The 16,880-nt window shown below is 42.7% G+C and overlaps 1 protein-coding gene across 2 annotated transcripts in view; it reads right to left on the bottom strand.

Annotated features, from left to right (window-relative positions):
- Positions 1 to 13,252, bottom strand: part of KLF11 (KLF transcription factor 11) — a 42,429-nt gene extending 29,177 nt beyond the window's left edge. Inside the window, exon 1 of one of the 2 annotated variants that reach the window (XM_074288122.1) lies at positions 12,970 to 13,252. The gene's annotated coding sequence lies outside the window, so the exon portion shown is untranslated. The remainder of the gene's footprint in view (positions 1 to 12,969) is intronic. The other variant, XM_074288121.1, reaches the window with a different exon arrangement.
- Positions 13,253 to 16,880: the final 3,628 nt, after the last annotated feature.

The following is a 16,880-nucleotide window of genomic DNA, read 5'->3' as shown; positions in this document are numbered from 1 at the left end:
GACTAGAAGGATGAAAGAGATTTGTTCCATTGGCCACAGAGGTACCTGAAGCAGGTATCATGGAGTATTTAGAGCTTGATCAGAAATCTAAGATGCCAAAGTCTCCCACTGTATCCTCGACCCATACCCCATCATCCTGACATTTGTTTTGCTACTGGACTTCTTGACTCTAGAAGAAAGAATGAGACTGAGGACTTGAACATCTTAAATGCCTCTCTTAAAACTAATTCACAGCAAGTCAAGACATTATCCATCATCCACCATGCAACTACCACTTAAAAGGAAATTCTGTTTGGAGGCTCAGTCTGGCATGGATATCTCCCTCTGAACAGTTTGGCTAAAGCCACAGCATTTTCACAGTCCTTATCATTCTTGATGTCTTTAAGGTATTCAACACTGCTGACCAGCACATTCTTTTGTTGTTATTTGTTTGTTTGTTTAGGGATTTATTTTGGGTGTGTTTTTTTTTAAGTTTTTTATTTTTCAAAACATATGCATGGACAATTCTCCAATATTAGCCCTTGCAAAACCCTGTGTTCCAATTTTCCTCCCTTCCCCCTGCCCTCCCCTAGATGCCAAGTAGTCCAATATATGTTAAACATGGTAGAAGTATTAAATCCAATATTTGTATACATATTTATATAATTATCTTGCTTCACAAGAAAAAAAGAAAAGCAAAATAAGATGCAAGGAAACAAGAAGAAGAGTGAAAATGCTATGTTGTGAACCACACACACTTCCCACAGTCCTCTCTCTGGGTGTAGCTGGTTCTGTTCATTATTGATCAGATGGAACTGATTTGGATCCTCTCATTGTTGTAGAGAGCCGTGTCCATTAGAATTGATCATTTAGTCTTCTTGTTGCCGTGTATCATGATCTCCTGGTCCTGCCCATTTCACTTAGCATCAGTTCATGTAAGTCTCTCCAGGCCTCTCTGAAATATCCTGCTGGTCATTTCTTATAGAACAGTAATATTCCATAATTTTCATATAACCACAATTTATTCAGCCATTATCCAATTGATGGGCATTCACTCAGTTTCCAGTTTCTGGCCACTACAAAGAGGCTGCCACAAACATTCTTGCACATACAGGTCCCTTTCCCCTCTTTAGTATTTCTTTGGGATATAAGCCCAGTAGTAGCGCTGCTGGATCAAAGGGTATGCACAGTTTAATAACTCTTTGAGCATAGTTCCAAATTGCTCTCCAGAATGGCTGGATATATTCACAATTCCACCAACAATGTATCAGTGTACCTGTTTTCCCACATCCCTCCAACATTCTGCATTACGTTTCCCTGTCATTTTAGCCAATCTGACAGGTGTAGTCATATCTCAGAGTTGTCTTAATTTGCATCTCTGATTAATAATGACTTGGAGCATCTTTTCATATGTCTAGAAATAGTTTCAATTTCTTCATCTGAAAATAGTCTGTTCCTATCCTTTGACCATTAATCAATTGGAGAATGGCTTGATTTCTTATAGAGTCAATTCTCTGTATATTTTGGAGATGAGGCCTTTATCAGAACTTTTGACTGTAAAAATGTTTTCCCAATTTGGTCCTTCCCTTCTAATCTTGTCTGCATTAGTTTTGTTTGTACAAAAACTTTTTAACTTAATATAATCAAAGTTTTCTATTTTATGATCTGTAAAGGGCTAGAACTGAGCAAATGCATTTGGATAATGGAGCAAGTGAGACTAATTGCCAATCGGACAATTCTCTTTTAATAAGTTTGAAGGATGACCCTCCCCAACTATTGGGTGCTGGCTGGCTGGATGGGTGTGGACAAAGAAGGGGAAGTGACATGAGTGGGTGGAGTAGGAGGAGGGGATTGATTCATTCTCCTGCTGGTGGGGAGAGAGGAAGGAGGTGTGGAGATTGCTGGATCTGATCCCCTGACCTCGACTGCAAAAGACCAAGAATAAAGACTTAATTATCCTGACTCTGGCTGATTCTAAGAGATCCAGGGTCCCAACAATGATAAGTAATAATCTCTAGTTCTTCTTTGGTTACAAATTCCTTCCTCTTCCCCAAGTCTGAGAGGTAAACTGTCTTATGTTCTTCTAATTTGTTTGTAATATCATTCTTTATGTCTGGATCATGAACCCATTTCTACCTGATGTTGGTGTACGGTATTAGGTGTGTGATCAGCACCTTCCTTGGTGGGTTTCTGCAACACAGTTCTCTCTTGATTTTCCTCCTATCCATCTGACCATTTCATCTAAGTCAACTTTTCTGACTCTAATGGCTGTGTGTGGATGGACCCGGGGCTCTGTTTGGGGCAGCACTAATTATTAGAAAAGCTTTCCTGACGCCAAGCCTACATCTGCTTCTTTGTAACTTCTACTCTGATTGTCTCTAGATCAAAACAGATCTACTCCTGCTGCTGTTGTAGCCTTTAAAAGTTTGGACTGCTTTTGAGAGAATTCTCTTGGAGTTCAATATGCTCAGTTCTTTTAATCATTCCTTATATTATCATCACCATCATCCTGGCTGCCCTACTCTGGACACTTTCCAGGTTATCTGTGTCTTTCTTAAACCCCAAACTGAACACGTCCCGTGAAGAGGACAGAGCACATTACCTGCCAGTCCCTAGAAAGATCAGTGAGGTAACACAGTGGGTAGAATTGGGGGCCCCAGATACCAGCTATACAACACTGGGCAAGTCATAACTCAGTTTGCCTCAGTTTTTCTCATCTGTCAAATGAACCATAGAAGGAAATGACAAATCACTCCAGTGTCTGTGCAGGACAACTCCCTAAAAGGGGTCATGAGTCAGACATGACCCCCAAAAAACTAAACAACAATTCTTAGAAGCTATACTTCTAACATTGTTCCAAATCATGTTAACTTTGTTTAGCTGCTGTCTTCCACATTGTTGACTTGTATTGGGCTTTGCAATTCACTCATTTTCCAGAATAGCTGCAAACTACCATGCCTCTGCCACCTTGTATTTGGTAAGTTGATCCAAGTACTAGACTTTACATTTATTCCTACTGAGTTGCACCATAGTAGAAGGCAACTAGGTGACCCAGTGAATTGAGGATAGGGCTTGGGAGTCCCTGAGATGGGGGCTTTTCGTAAATGCTGTCTGTTAGTATCATTGTATCAGATTCAGATCAATAATCTACCTTTTCAGCATTCTTTGTCATCTAGTATGTTTGCTATCCCTCTCAGCGTGGTGGTTTCTGAGAAGTCAGGGGATGCACCACTTATACCTTTATCCGATTCATTGATAAAAATATTAAACATCAAAGGGCAGAGAAGAGATTCTTAGGATACTATAATGCCGGAGAAACTGAGGCAAGATGGAGATTAGAGAGTTTTAATGTTTTGTTTGAAAGGGAGAGATTTGCTGGGACCAAATGGATCCATGGTTTGTCCCAGGTCGGAATGAGTTCTCAATAGATACACACACATGTGTCTCCCAGCTCCCGGGGGGTAGACTGAGGCAGGGGCGGAGAGCAGGAAGGGGTGGGGGAGGCTCGGGGACATCTGATAAATTGGGATTACAGAATGGGGAGACACCCAGCATTCGGATGGTGTCCGGGAGAGAAGGTCTTTCTCCTTATCTGGATCATCCTGATTAGGAGGGAGGGGTGGTGTTGCAGGGTGGAGCAGAACAATTAGGAACTGAGGCAAACAATTCCGGGAAACTGAACCAGGACAATAAAAGGGAGCTTGGTACAGAGACGCTATAAAGATTTTTAGCTTTACTAGGACTTTAACTCCTTCTCTTTGCATCTAGATATCGAACTGATCCATCTAATGTTGTAATTTTCTAATCCACAAGTCCCACAAGAATAATTTGAGAAATTTCCTCAAATCTAAGTGAATGCTATCTATAGCACTCTCATCTCTTATTTCAGGAATTCTTTAAAAAAGGAAATGACATTAGTCTACACTGGCCCTTTCTTGAAGAAAGCCTGTGAAGCATCTGATGCTCTGGCTGTTTACTAAGCATCTCTTTGATTGAATGAGCCATTCTAGAATTTCCCCAGGAATTGATGTCAAGTTCATTCACCAATAGTTTGCAGACTCTTTTCTCTTTCCTTTTTTTTTTTGAAAACTGAGGTGATGTTTGCCCTTCTCCAATCTTGTGGCCCTCTTACGTTTTCCAGGACCTTCCAAAGATCATTGCCAACAGCTCTGCAGTTACATCTGCCCATTCTTGTAGGTCTCAACAATTGCTACTGAGCTTCAGTCCCTGAATGGGTGCAGCCTCCCTCAAACTGAGGCCTGTTGAAGGGCTCAGGAAGGCCAAGTTCTCCCCCTGCTTCCAGGCCGCCTCCAGCCCGCCTGATCTGTACCTGGCCACTGGGCCCAGGTGGCTCCGAGGCCTTGCACAGCCTCCCTCCCTTAATCCAATCCCCTTGCCGGTCAGGGCACCACCTCCCCGGTACAGGATTCTGCAGTGGAGCTGCTCTGGACCTAGTGACTTGATTTCATCAAGAGCAGTTGGGTAGTCTCTCAAGATCTCCTAGTTTATTTTATCAATTTCCGGATAGGCTTTTTTTTTTTTTCTACTCTCATTTTCAGGGCAAAGGTCATTCTCTAGGGCAGGAAAAAAGCAGAAAAGAGAGAATTAAGCAATTTTGACTTGTCTCTTTTTTATATAGATGACACACACATATATATGAATATGCATTTGTGTGCATACATACATACACATACTAATATATATAAATGTTTATACATTTGTATAAAGCACTTGGCAAACCTTAGAGTACAGTGTCGTCATCATCATCATCACTGATAGGGTGAACAAGGCCCCAGTAAAAGGCCAGAGGGAGGGGCATTGACAGGATTATCTTGACACCCCTCCCCCTAGTTACTGTATCCAATCAGAAGGCCAAGCTACAGCTGTCAATACCCAGGGTTATTTCTACTGCATAAGGCCCTCTCCTCCCCCTTCTTAATTGGAAGATCATTAGGAAACTAGCCTGCCTTATGGCATCTTTCCCTTTGTTAATTTAGCGCTCCTGTAGGGAACTTAGCCCACTAACAACATGTGATAAAATCTTTGTCTCTTGATTTGGAGATGGTCTAACTCACTCTAAACCTACAAGTTATTTTGATACAGCCCCTTTGGGGGTTCAACACCTGCCTCATCATCATTAACAAAAGATATCACCATCATCATCGTCTTCTTCAATTGTCAACTTTCCCCCCTTTATCCAAATGGCTGCCCCTTACAGTTAAATCCAGCCCCACAGCTTCTGGCCCCTGCTCTTCCTTCTCAGGGCCATTACCTTTAGTTCACCTTTGACATGGAATAATTAATGTAGGATCTCCTAATTGACATCCACATCCTTTCTCTAATCTAGTATTCATAGAGTTTCCAAACTGATGTTAAAATTATAGATATGAACATGTCACTTCTCTGCTCAAGAAGTATCGATGCACCCTCTTGCTTCTAGGAAAAAATTAAAACTCCTCTATTTGATATTTAAAACCCTGAATATCTGGTTCCAGTCCATCTTTCCAGGCTTATTGCATATTACTTCCTGGCCCTCCATTTACATTTTAACCAAACTGACCTGCCAGCTGTTCCCCTCTTGCTTCTCTGCCTCTGTAGGCACTGATCTCCATACCTGGAATGCTTTCTCTCCTTACATTTTCTTTGAATTCCCAAGGCTCAGCTCCAAGCCCTCTCCTTCAAAAGGACTTTCTTCATCTCTCCAGTTTGGAGCACCCTCCTCCCCTGAATATTTTGTAAATACTTTGCTGTGTCCGTGTAGTTTTTCCATAGTGGGACAGAGGTGCTCTTCACATAATGACTATCTTAACATATCTGGAGAACTATCCTGTGGAAGAAGAATCAGGTGCGGCCATAGAGAGCAGAATTGGGAATATTGGCAATCATTGCAGAGAAGATTTTTGCATCCATGTAATGAAGGATCCATTCTAATTGTCTACACAATTGCCCCCATTCTAATGAGCTGTTTTAGCCATGGAACTTTCTGTTTAATACCTGATTTAATTTATAAGTTTGTGTTGGTTTTTTGTTGTTGTTGTTTGTTTGTTTGTTTTAATTTAAATGAATGACTGAGGTGGGATTAGGTTCCAGGGCTCTCCCGAAAGGGAACTGTTTTTGTTTATTCGTTCAATTATTCTTCAATGACTTTCAAGAATTACAGAATCTCTTGGCTTGAAGATTTAACTGAAGCCAACGGATCCAACCTTCACTTGATAAAAAAAATTCCCTCATTACCTCCAACAAATGGCCACCTGGATTTGCCTTGAAGAGTTCTTGAAAAGGGAAGTCCCTGCCTCCCCAAAAAGCCTATTTCACTTTTTGATAGCCCTAATTTTTAGAGTCTTTGCATAAAGAGATTAGATCTGCCTCTTTATAATTTATATCTATTACTCCTACTTCTATCTGGGAGCTAAGGAGAATATATTTGATCTGTTTTAATGAAAAACTTTCAAATGCTTGAGGATAATCTTTATATCCATCTTAAGTCTTCTTTTATCAGGTCCAAACATCCTCAGTTTCCTCAAATGATTTCCATATTTAATAATCTCAGGGCCTTCAACATTCAGGTGGCTATTCCTGGACTCTCGATTTATGAGTGTCCTTCCTAAAACATTACCCAGAACTAAACACAATACAACAGACATGGTCTGACTAGGGCAAAGTACACCGGAACTATCACCCCAGTGACATGTAAGATTACAGTAATTTAAAGATTACTAAATGAAACCAAATAACTGAAAAGCTAGTAATGATCCTAGAGATAATTAAACACTTCCCTTGCTAGGGGATTATAGGAGCAGAATGGCGCCCATGTTATCAAAATTAGCCACTGTGTGGGTTGTTTATTTAGCTGTATTTCTTTGTTACTGAAAGTTTCAATCTGAGTAGGGGAATATTCAGAATGTGACTTAAAAACAAAAAGTTAAAGAAGAAGGAAAGGAAGAAAGGAAGGAAGGGAAGAAGGAAAAAGAAAGGAAGGAAGGGAAGGAAAGAGTAAGAAAGGAAGAATTGAAGAAAATAAGGGAGATACAGAGAAAGAAGGAAAGGAGGAAGGGAGAAAAAGAAAAGATGAGGAAGAAGGGAGGGAAAGAAGGAGGGAGAAAGGGAAAGGAGAAAGGGAACCAGGGAGAGAGGAAGAAAAGGAGGGAAAGAAAGAAGTAAAGAAGAAAGGACGGAAGCTAAATTTGTAAATAGCATCAAAATAATAGACATTGTTTCCTCAGATTAAAACAACAAAAACCAGTGTAACATAAGGTGGGAGGCCCATCGTGCCAGGATGCTCAAGAGTTAATCTCAAAGCAAAGATACCCAGAGCAGGAAGGGCAGAGATATCATTATTTTGGCCTTGCACTAAAGGGAATCACAGACATTGCTTCCGAGTTTCAGAACTCCCAGCTACAAAAGCCCTGTCCCGTCTTAACGACAAACATAAGAACATTTACCGCTTTTCTAGAAAGGTAGCCAGAAAATGAGGGACTGTATAGGCAAAAAGATAAAATGTCGTGTCAGAGAGAGAGCAAGGCGCATGCATACTGATTCTTGGCTAGTAGTCTTTCCATAATGATTTCCGAGTTAACAACTATCGATCTTCTGGTTCTGCTCACTCAGCATCAGTTGATGTAAGTCTTTCCTAGCTTCTCTATATTCCTCCTGCTGGTCATTTCTTACAGAGCAATAATATTCCATAACCTTCATATACCATAATTCACCCAACCATTCTCCATTTGATGGACATCCATTCCACTTCCAGTTTCTGGCCACCACAAAAAGGGCTGCCACAAACATTTGCACATATGGGTCCCTTTCCCTTCTTTAATAACTCTTTGAAATATAAGCCCAGTAGTAACACCGCTTGGTCAAAGGGTATGCACAGTTTGATAGCCCTTTGGGTATAGTTCCAAATTGTTTTTCATAATTGTTGGATCAGTTCACAACTCCATCAACAATGTATTAGTGTTCCAATTTTCCCACATCTCCTCCAACATTTATTATTACTTTTTCCTGTCATTTTAGCCTAACCGAGGTGTGTGATGCTACATCAGAGTTGTGTTACTTTGCATTCTAAGAACTTTTAACCCACTGGAAAAAAGAAGAATGTAACCACGGGGGTAACTGCCATTGACCCCTGAGGCAAGAGGTCACCAATGTTCCCATTTTTCCAAGAAAGAAGAGAATAGATCTCAGATGTCAGGGCCTCTCAGTGACTGACGTGTTGACTGCTCTTTTTGGACCTGGTTTGATTTCTAAGTTCCCCAAAACCAATCTGGTTTTGTTTGTTGTTATTTTTAAAACCAGAACATTGCTGGACTCTACCTGACATTTTTCTGCCCTCATTTCTGCCTTCACATACTTCAATTTTTCCTAAATGTACAGAACCCAGGAACCAGATAGTCCTGATTTTGCTCTCTTCCCTTCCTTTTCCTTTTCTTTCTTCCATTTCTTTGGTGCCCCTTTCCTTCTTCCTCCCTCCCTTCTTCCTTTCACAGAAATAATTTATTAAATGCTTTTCTGTGCAGAACACAGTTCCAAAGAGACAAAGTATGAGGCACGTTTCTTGTTTTTAGGGTCAAGTTGAGGAAACCAAACATTCACAATTAATTTTAAAAATAAGGCAATATCCTACGTCCCACAGGAGTAGAAGAGGATAATCAGAAGCGATAGAAATTCACAGAAGGAATAGATTTTTTTGCAGATTTAAAATTCTATAATGAGGAAAGGCTTCAGGTAAGAAGCACTTAGCACCTCAGTTTCTGTATAGGAAGTGTGCTCCTGGTAAAGGAAATGGTAGAGACCTGGAAGTGAGAATGTTCTAAGAGTGTCCTGTGGAATGAGGGAACCAGTTTAATTGACAAAAGGATATAAGTAGGGGAATGAGGAGACTTAAGTCTGAAAAGGTATGTGTGGGCAGATTATGGAAAGCCTTCAAGAATGTCTAAGAATTTGGACTTTTTTCTGTAAGCAACAGGGAACTATTTTTGGTCCAGGAAACCATCTAATCTCGCAGAGTATAAATACTGAAAGCGGGACACTGGCATGGGAAAGGAGATGCCTGTTGAGATATGAGAAGAGTTGTGAATAATCCCACACATACGTGGATTCTCAAATGCCCTCTGGATTCTGCGTGAGTACTGCTCTCAGCACTCTGCGAATACATACACAAAGCAAGGAGTACAAGGGCGGAGTTTGTGAAAGAATGGACAAAACCATGTGTAGAGAGCATATAATAAGGGAGGTAGGAGCAGGACTCAGGAAGACAGGACCATCCTCTTGATTTGTTAAAAAAAGAAAACACAGATAAACTGCAAAATGTTTTGATTGGGAAAATTGCCACAGACCAGTTAGACAGGGAGAGGAAATAAGCCTTTGTTAAGTGCTTATTATGTGCCAAGCGTTGTAGGGTCTTACAAGTATATCTCATTTGATTCTCATTATAATCCTATGTAATAGTTGCAGTTATCTTTTTTTTTTTTTTTTTTTTTTTAAGATGAGAAAACCGAGGCTGAAAGAATAGATGAAGTGACTTTTCCAGGCCCTCGCAGCTAGTGAGTGTCTCAACCAGACACGGATTCAGATCTTCCTAACGCCAGATGTAGCCCCTCTAGTGCTCCAGCTAGCTACTTCTAGGTGGATTCCTGGAGTGATTTTACACAAAAACATCTTTTAGAAGGGTAGAATTATCCTGGAAGCTTTAAAAACCCTTTATGCTCTCTTGGTATTAGAAAGAAAGTGGGAGTGTCGGGGATCACCCCCAAGCAGAGGGATTGTTAGGACTTGTCCTCTGTTTCCCAGAGGATCTTGAGCGGGGTGGGATTTAAGTGAGGGAGAAGTGCATAGTCTTCAGCCTCCCTCTGAGGTCCGGTGGCAGGACGCGAGTCTAGATGGCTGGTGATGGCTCACCACCCAGTGGACGACTTTAGTGTCTCAGAAGCCTGGCCAGGCTCCAAAGCACCTTCACAGAACAAACTGTCCTCATCCACCCGTCCTACCAGGGGAAGTCTTCACTTGCTCCAGTAGTCACTTCCTAGCTCCTCAGGGGTTTGAGTCCTGTCTGTGCCCCACCTGCCTTAGCTCACCTGCTGAGGTGGTTTGTGGGGCTGTGACTTGTGTATTCTACAGCTTCCTGGAGCCAAAGTTTGGGGTGAATCAGGTGGACACCAAAGGTGGGCAGTCGTGTGGAAAGCACGGGCTTATTTTTTGCAGCTCTGATGGGCAGAGCTAGTCCCAGTAGATGGAGGTGTCCACCTGAATTAATGAGAAGACAGCCAATATAGCAAAAGTCACCATCTTTTATCTGGGCAAGAAATTGCAATAGGGGTTCCGTGAAGCAGCAAGTGTTAGGAAGCCCAACAGGGGAGCTGCACATATTTGGGCATAGTACAGGTGCCAGGGCGTTGGAACATTCTAGGTTTTACTAAGTTTTGTTTTGCATGACTGCTGAAAAAGAAAGGGAAAGCTAGGGAATTCTGGAGGGGAGAGTTTAGGGCTTTCACAAAATTGTCTGGGAGTGAGGAAGTCTTGTCTGCCTCAGGCAGTCCATGGGTCTGGGGCGGAGGACAAGGTCAGCTTTAGTTAGTAGCATTGGAGGGGGGATGGGGCGACAGACTGAAAAACTTTCTGATCTTAATTAAACTTGCCAAAGGTAAGGGAGCCAGCCCTCTGTTACTGGCATTAGGAAAGCAGGGACTGACTAGACGCCGGGGATCGGGGATGCTGTGGAGGAGGTTTCTGCAGTAAGAGGGGGTATCTGGGCTTCTTTCAGACTCTGGAACGCTATGGTTCTGGGACTCTTAAAGGGCATAGAGAGGTCCCAATCTACTAACGTGCTATATATATTATGCAGTCTGCGTTTGAAGCCCGGAATCCAGGATTCCAAATCCTCCCCGAGCTTCCTCTACACTTTCTTCGTATGTGAAATGGAGGTAACACGCTGGTTACTCGTAATACTTTTTAGACCAGTACTCCCAAGAGGAACATTCAAAATGCATCTTAAACCTTAAAGCCCTTAGGTGAATGTGTAACAAATTTCTGCACTCATTTGGGGGTGGGAAGGAACCAGGAAGATATTTAAAATTTAAATTTGTGTCGCTTAGCCTGAGGTCTGGAAGAGCTGAGTGTAAATCTCTTTTACTTAGGAGGCGTATGTAAAATTTTTTTTAACCTCCAACCAAGTTCACCTCTGCCTCAGTTTACTTGTAACGTTCTCTTCTCCAAATTGTAACCGCGCTCTGGGAGCAGATTTCTTGGGGAGCTTACTGTCTCTTCCCAAATCTCCTCTCCTCCCCTCGGGGCTCGGCTGGCTTTCTGGAGCCTTCCGGATCTTGGTTTCAGAGTTCTCCACAGGGCAGCCGCCACCACTTCTCTGTCTTCTGTTCTTCCCCACTTGTGAATCTTCCTGACCCTGAATCTCCCGAAGCCCTCCTTGGCCCTGAGAGCTTCTTGCTTACATGCTGCACACTGAGCACCCACCAGTCATCACATCTCTAGGAGACGTTATCTGTTGTAGGATTAAATCGGTGCCTTAACCGCTGTCTCCTCAGTTCCACTCAGTACCTTGTCTCAAGTTCTGGCCCATAGCATCTCCTTGTAGGGTCAGAGCAATCATACTGAGCCTCGCTAAACTAGATAATTATTGTCTCCCCATTCCAGTGACAGCTGTAAAACTAGGATGATAACAGTACCTACTTCTCTGGGTTTATTGTGAGGATGATAACGCTTCATGAGCCTTAAAGTGTTATATTTTTGTTCTGTAGTTTGTGTTTTTTTTCCAGTTGTGCCTGCCACATTTGGGTTTTTCTTGGCAAAGATAATGGAGTAGTTTGCCATTTCCTTTTCCATTTCATTTTACAGATGAGGAAACTGAGGCAAATAGGGTTAAAGTGACTTCTTTAGGGTCACACAATTAGTGTCTGAAGCCATGTTTGACTCTGGAAGACAGACCCAGCATTGCATCCGCTGAGCCACACCACTGCTCCAAAGTGCTTTTGGAGACAGACAGCCATTCTGCCTACATCCATTACACGTTTATGTTATACAGCCACAAATGCATCCTCACTGTTGCAAAGCAATCCTTTTACACCTCCCACCCATCACAGCAGCTCTTCCAGATTCTTTCATCTCTCGGCTGAAAAGTTTGCCTCTTATTTTATAGGAAAAAATGGAGTTCACTTACTGACCTCATCTGACACCACCCAGATGCCCTTCCACTACTGCCTCCTCCTTCATCCCTGGGGCTCACGAAGAGGTGACTGTCTTGCCAAGCAAGGAGCCTATTCCCTCTCATCTTTTCCGGCAGACTGCCTCCTGGTTAATCTCACCTGTCTGCTGGTTGCTCTTCTAGCACCTTCAGAAGGGCCTCTCTCCCCCATTCTCAGAAAACTCTCACTGGATCCATGTGTCTCTGATAAACCCGTCCCAGCGTCCCAGAGGTCTCTCGTCTTATGTGGAGAAAGCTATAACTTTCTACTGCCTGCCTTCTAACATCATTACCTGAAATTGCCCTCTCCAAAATATTAATGATCTCTTAGTTGCCCGATATGGGAGCCATCTTTGGTCAGTTCTCGTCCTTCTTGACTCGGCAATCACCCTCTTCTCTCTAGGTTTTCATTGTTTTGCCCTCTCTTGGTCCCCTCCTATCCAGGTCCCCAAGACTCTTTTCTGGGCCTTCTTTTCTCACTCTATGACTGCACTCGGTGAATCTCATAGATTCACTTATCTTTATTCTGATAATTCTCAGACCTCCTAACCTCTCTGTTGATCTCCAAACTCTTACTCCCATTAGACTTGTATAACTGGATACTCCTGTGCATGTCCTAAATTAAAGATGTCTAAAACTCAATTCTCTCTAGTTTCTTCTAGACCTTCCCTGCTGCCAAACTTCTGCTTTACTGCCAGACACCCCTCTGCACCCAGTCACCAGCAGCGTCTTTGCCCCCTCATTGTCTCATATTCCTCTGTCCCCCCACCCCCCACCAATCTGTTGCCATGTCTTACCAATTTTACCTTTGTGAACAGCTGTCATCACATCCCCTTCTTCCCTCTGGCGCAGCCGCCGTCCGGATGCAGGACCCCTTCCCACTATCACAGCAGCCTCCTTATTGATCTGCATGCTACAGTCTCTCTCCACTCCAGGCCATCCCCGCTCAGCTGGCAAAGACCTTCCTAAAGCACAAATCTGTGTCACCTTTATATGCAACACACTCCAGCGGTTCTCTGTTACCTCCGGGATCAAACGGAAAACAGAGCATAGAAAGCCCTTTATAACACACCCTACCTCCCCCTTTGCAATCTTCACCTTAGGCTCCCCACCCCTGCCTAGACTTCTGGGATCCTGAGGAACTAACCTACTTGTTCTTCCTCAAACAAAGCATTGTGAGAAGCACTTGGGCATTTTCACTGACCGAGGCCCCTCCCTGCCATTCTCTGCTTATCTCTGCTTGCCTGCTCCGGCTCCTTCAGTGCCAGCTAAAACCCCACCTTCTAAAAGAACTCTTTTCCAATTCCTGCCAATTCCAGTCCTTTCCCTCTGCTGATTATGTCTAGTTTATCCTGTACGCAGTCTGTATGCAGTTGTTTGCAGGCTGCTTTCCCCATCAGACTTCCAGCTCCTTAGGAAGAGGGACCTTCACCTTTCTTTGTATTCCTGGTGCTCCACACGGTTCCTTAATATCTACTGGCTTACTGACTTTTTTGTCCAGTGTAACAGCAATGAAATGTAACAGAAAGATCCCTGGATGTATTTAGGGGCCACAACTCAGCGTGGTTTGAATCTTGGCTCGCACATACTGCCTGTGTGGGTGGCCTGGAAGAAATCTCTTAATCTGGTCTGCAGTTTTCTCATCAATAAAATGGATTGAACTAAATGATCTTTAAGGTACCTTACAGCCACGAGTCCTGGGTTTTACTGATGCTCTCACATCTTTTTTCATGCATAAATTACCCTCAGAGACTTGCATAGTCAGGGAGAGCATAAGGCAAACTTCAAATATCAAACCTGAAAAAATAACTGGAAACAAAGAAACCCTTTTTAAACCAAGACGAGGCGGTCATTTTCTTGAGAACAGACCAATGCAGAACAGTCAGAATGCCTCACAAAAATTAAACCTGAGACCTGAGAACTCTCAATTTAGTACATTTTTTGGAAAGGATGCCTCATGCACAGTGACAGTCCCACCTGGAGTTGGAGGGTGCGGGAGCTGCGGTTGGAAGCCATTCAAATTCCTAAGCTTCACTGGGCTCCCACCCCCTCGCTTACAAGTGCCGGGAATTGTATTTGTAGCTAGGCAGCACCACCCAGATTGCACGATGTGGGCCCCTGGCCTTCAAAGAGCCCATTGTCTCTTGTCCCCAGTGATTCTCCTAGGTATGTTTTCTGGGGCTGAAAATCGCCTCTCTCCCACCTTCGCTATGGGCATGCCACGGCTTGACTGAAGAAAGCCTGCTGGATGTGCACAGCAATTTCTGGGGCCACCCCGTCCTTTCCCTGGTTTTACAGAGGAGGAAGCTGAGGACATGCAGCTGGTAACTCAAGGTCCTCTGATTCTAAAGCCTCTCCTGACATTGACCCTTAGGAGGAATTCTCTACTCTCACCACTTAAACTCTCTGCGTCTCAGTTTTCTCATCTTCAAAATGGGGATAATTGTAATATTTACATCATAGAGATCCTCTGAGAACGCAGTGAGTTAATGCACTTGAAAATGCCGGGAAGTTGGAAAGCATTGTGTGGCTCAGAAATGGTGAGGGGTCACCATTTAATAAAAAAGCTGCAGAGATCTCTAGAAGCAAAGCAAAGTTTATTATACTTTCTCTCCAGAAGGGCATCCCACCTGGGAGCAGACAATGGAAGGGAGGAAGCACATCCTGGAGGCAGGGTTAACACTTTAATCCCTAACGCAAATGCCCCCTCCCACCACTGACCCTCATCCTCATTGGCTGAGGGTCTCACATTCTAAATTCGAGATCTACCCACGAAATTGAACTTGACCAAAAAGTACATAGTTGCCCGTATTCGACTGAAATAGGGAGGAAATTGTGTCATGGGAGGATAGCAGGAATTATGCCCTTGAATCAATGCTCAAAGTCCTTCAGGCCTACTCCAACTCTGAAGTAGATGAAGCCTTCCTCGATTTTCACAACTGTCTCACTTCATCTCGTTCAGCATTCTGAGAGTTAAATACTCCAGTGCATCTGTGATCTCACCTATGCCGATAACACAGTGATGGAGACTGTAAGGCAGAGATGCCTGTTCATCCTATATAACCTACTGTAAGATCTCTATCAAGGACCCATCCTACAAAGTTATAATTATAAAATTAATTTAAAAAAATATATATATGTATATTTAAATATAATAGAAAAAAAAAAAAGGATCCATCCAAAGTTATGGGGCTTATCTCTCCACTTTCTCCCCTTCCATTCCTTGTTCAGTACTATCAATCAAATCCGTACTACCAGTATTCCTCCCATGGCCTACTGATTGACCTATGGATCAATTTTCCTTCCATTGATTCCCCAGACATTCCCTTCCTGAGTCATCCCCACATAAGGATCATTTCTCTCCGAAGTGTAATCTTCTTTAAGGCAAGGATTAATTAGATTTTTTTGTCCTCAGAATATAGCATCTAATTAATAAATGCTTTTTTGTTCATTCATACATTCTTTATGCTACAAAGATACTAATGGACTACACAGGCTATCTACTGTTAGATCTTGCCAGCGATCAGCCCATTTTCAATGTTCATACTCTTTTTTTTTTTTTTTTTTTTTGATAACATCCTTTATTCTGCTTTTCCTTTAGAATTTCCTTACATAAATCATTGTTATTGTTATTAGAGAGGTTTATCCCATTCATCTTGATAGGAAGGCCTTCAAAAAGGATCTCAGGGGAGTACAAGTTCTGGGAGATCCTGTCAAGGTGAAACACATTTAAGTGCGTCTCCAGTGACTAGCTGTATGTCTGCTGGCCAAGAACTACCCTGATTACATATAATAGGTACATCAAAAACTGGCCACCGGAGAGTTGGATGTTTTTGTTTTTATTTTTAATGGCCACTAGGACTCAATTCAAAAAGGCTCAGTAATCTGATGCTACATTATGAGTGTTCACTACCTTTTCCCCAAACTCCCTGCTTCACCAGGACCCAGAACTGTGGTCCAAAAGCTATCCCAGATGCACAGCCTCCTAAAAAAGCAAGGCAGGGTTAATTAATATTAGCACATGTCTGCTATTCTCTGGGGGTGTTACTATCAAGCAGCTTCTTGATGTAGGAACTTAGGATTGTAGCAGCTTGTTTAAGAAATTTGCTAATCAATTATCTGATGTTACAGGGGCATATGAGTCGATCACAAGAAGGACTTAACTAAGGCCAGTTCCCTGCTTGTTGTTCAATCATTGAAGTCATGTTCCAACTCTCCAAAACTCCCAGCTGTCTTATTGACAAAGATACTAGAGCAGTTTGCCATTTCCTTTTCCAGCTCATTTTGCAGATGAGGAAACTGAGGCAGAATTAAGTGACTTGCCCAGGATGACAATTTATAAGTATCTGAGGCCAGATTTGAACTTGGGAAGATTCAGCTTCCTGAATTCAGACCAGGTACTCTATCCTCCATGTCACCTGCTCCAAGGGCAATGTTCTTTGCCACTATTCCATGTTATCTCATGCAACCACATTAGTTGGAAAATATAATAGGCAGACATGGGTTTCGGGGTTCAGGGTCTTGTCAGCCAGAAGTACCTGGTATTGAATATCTGTCACTTGCAATAAGCCTGAAGCCTATGGCCTGTGGATCCTACGGCTTCATTCTTGACAATAAAGTCAGCTTTACTGGGGACTTCTCATTCCTGGGCAAGCCTCAGGAGAAGCTGCAGCACTTGTAAGAGGAGGAGCTTGCAGCTTTCTGCCAT

The sequence above is a fragment of the Sminthopsis crassicaudata genome, chromosome 2 (assembly GCF_048593235.1).
Source record: "Sminthopsis crassicaudata isolate SCR6 chromosome 2, ASM4859323v1, whole genome shotgun sequence".
NCBI lineage: Eukaryota > Metazoa > Chordata > Mammalia > Dasyuromorphia > Dasyuridae > Sminthopsis > Sminthopsis crassicaudata.
Note: the sequence above shows the minus strand (reverse complement) of the source record. Positions and strands in the feature narration are given on the sequence as shown.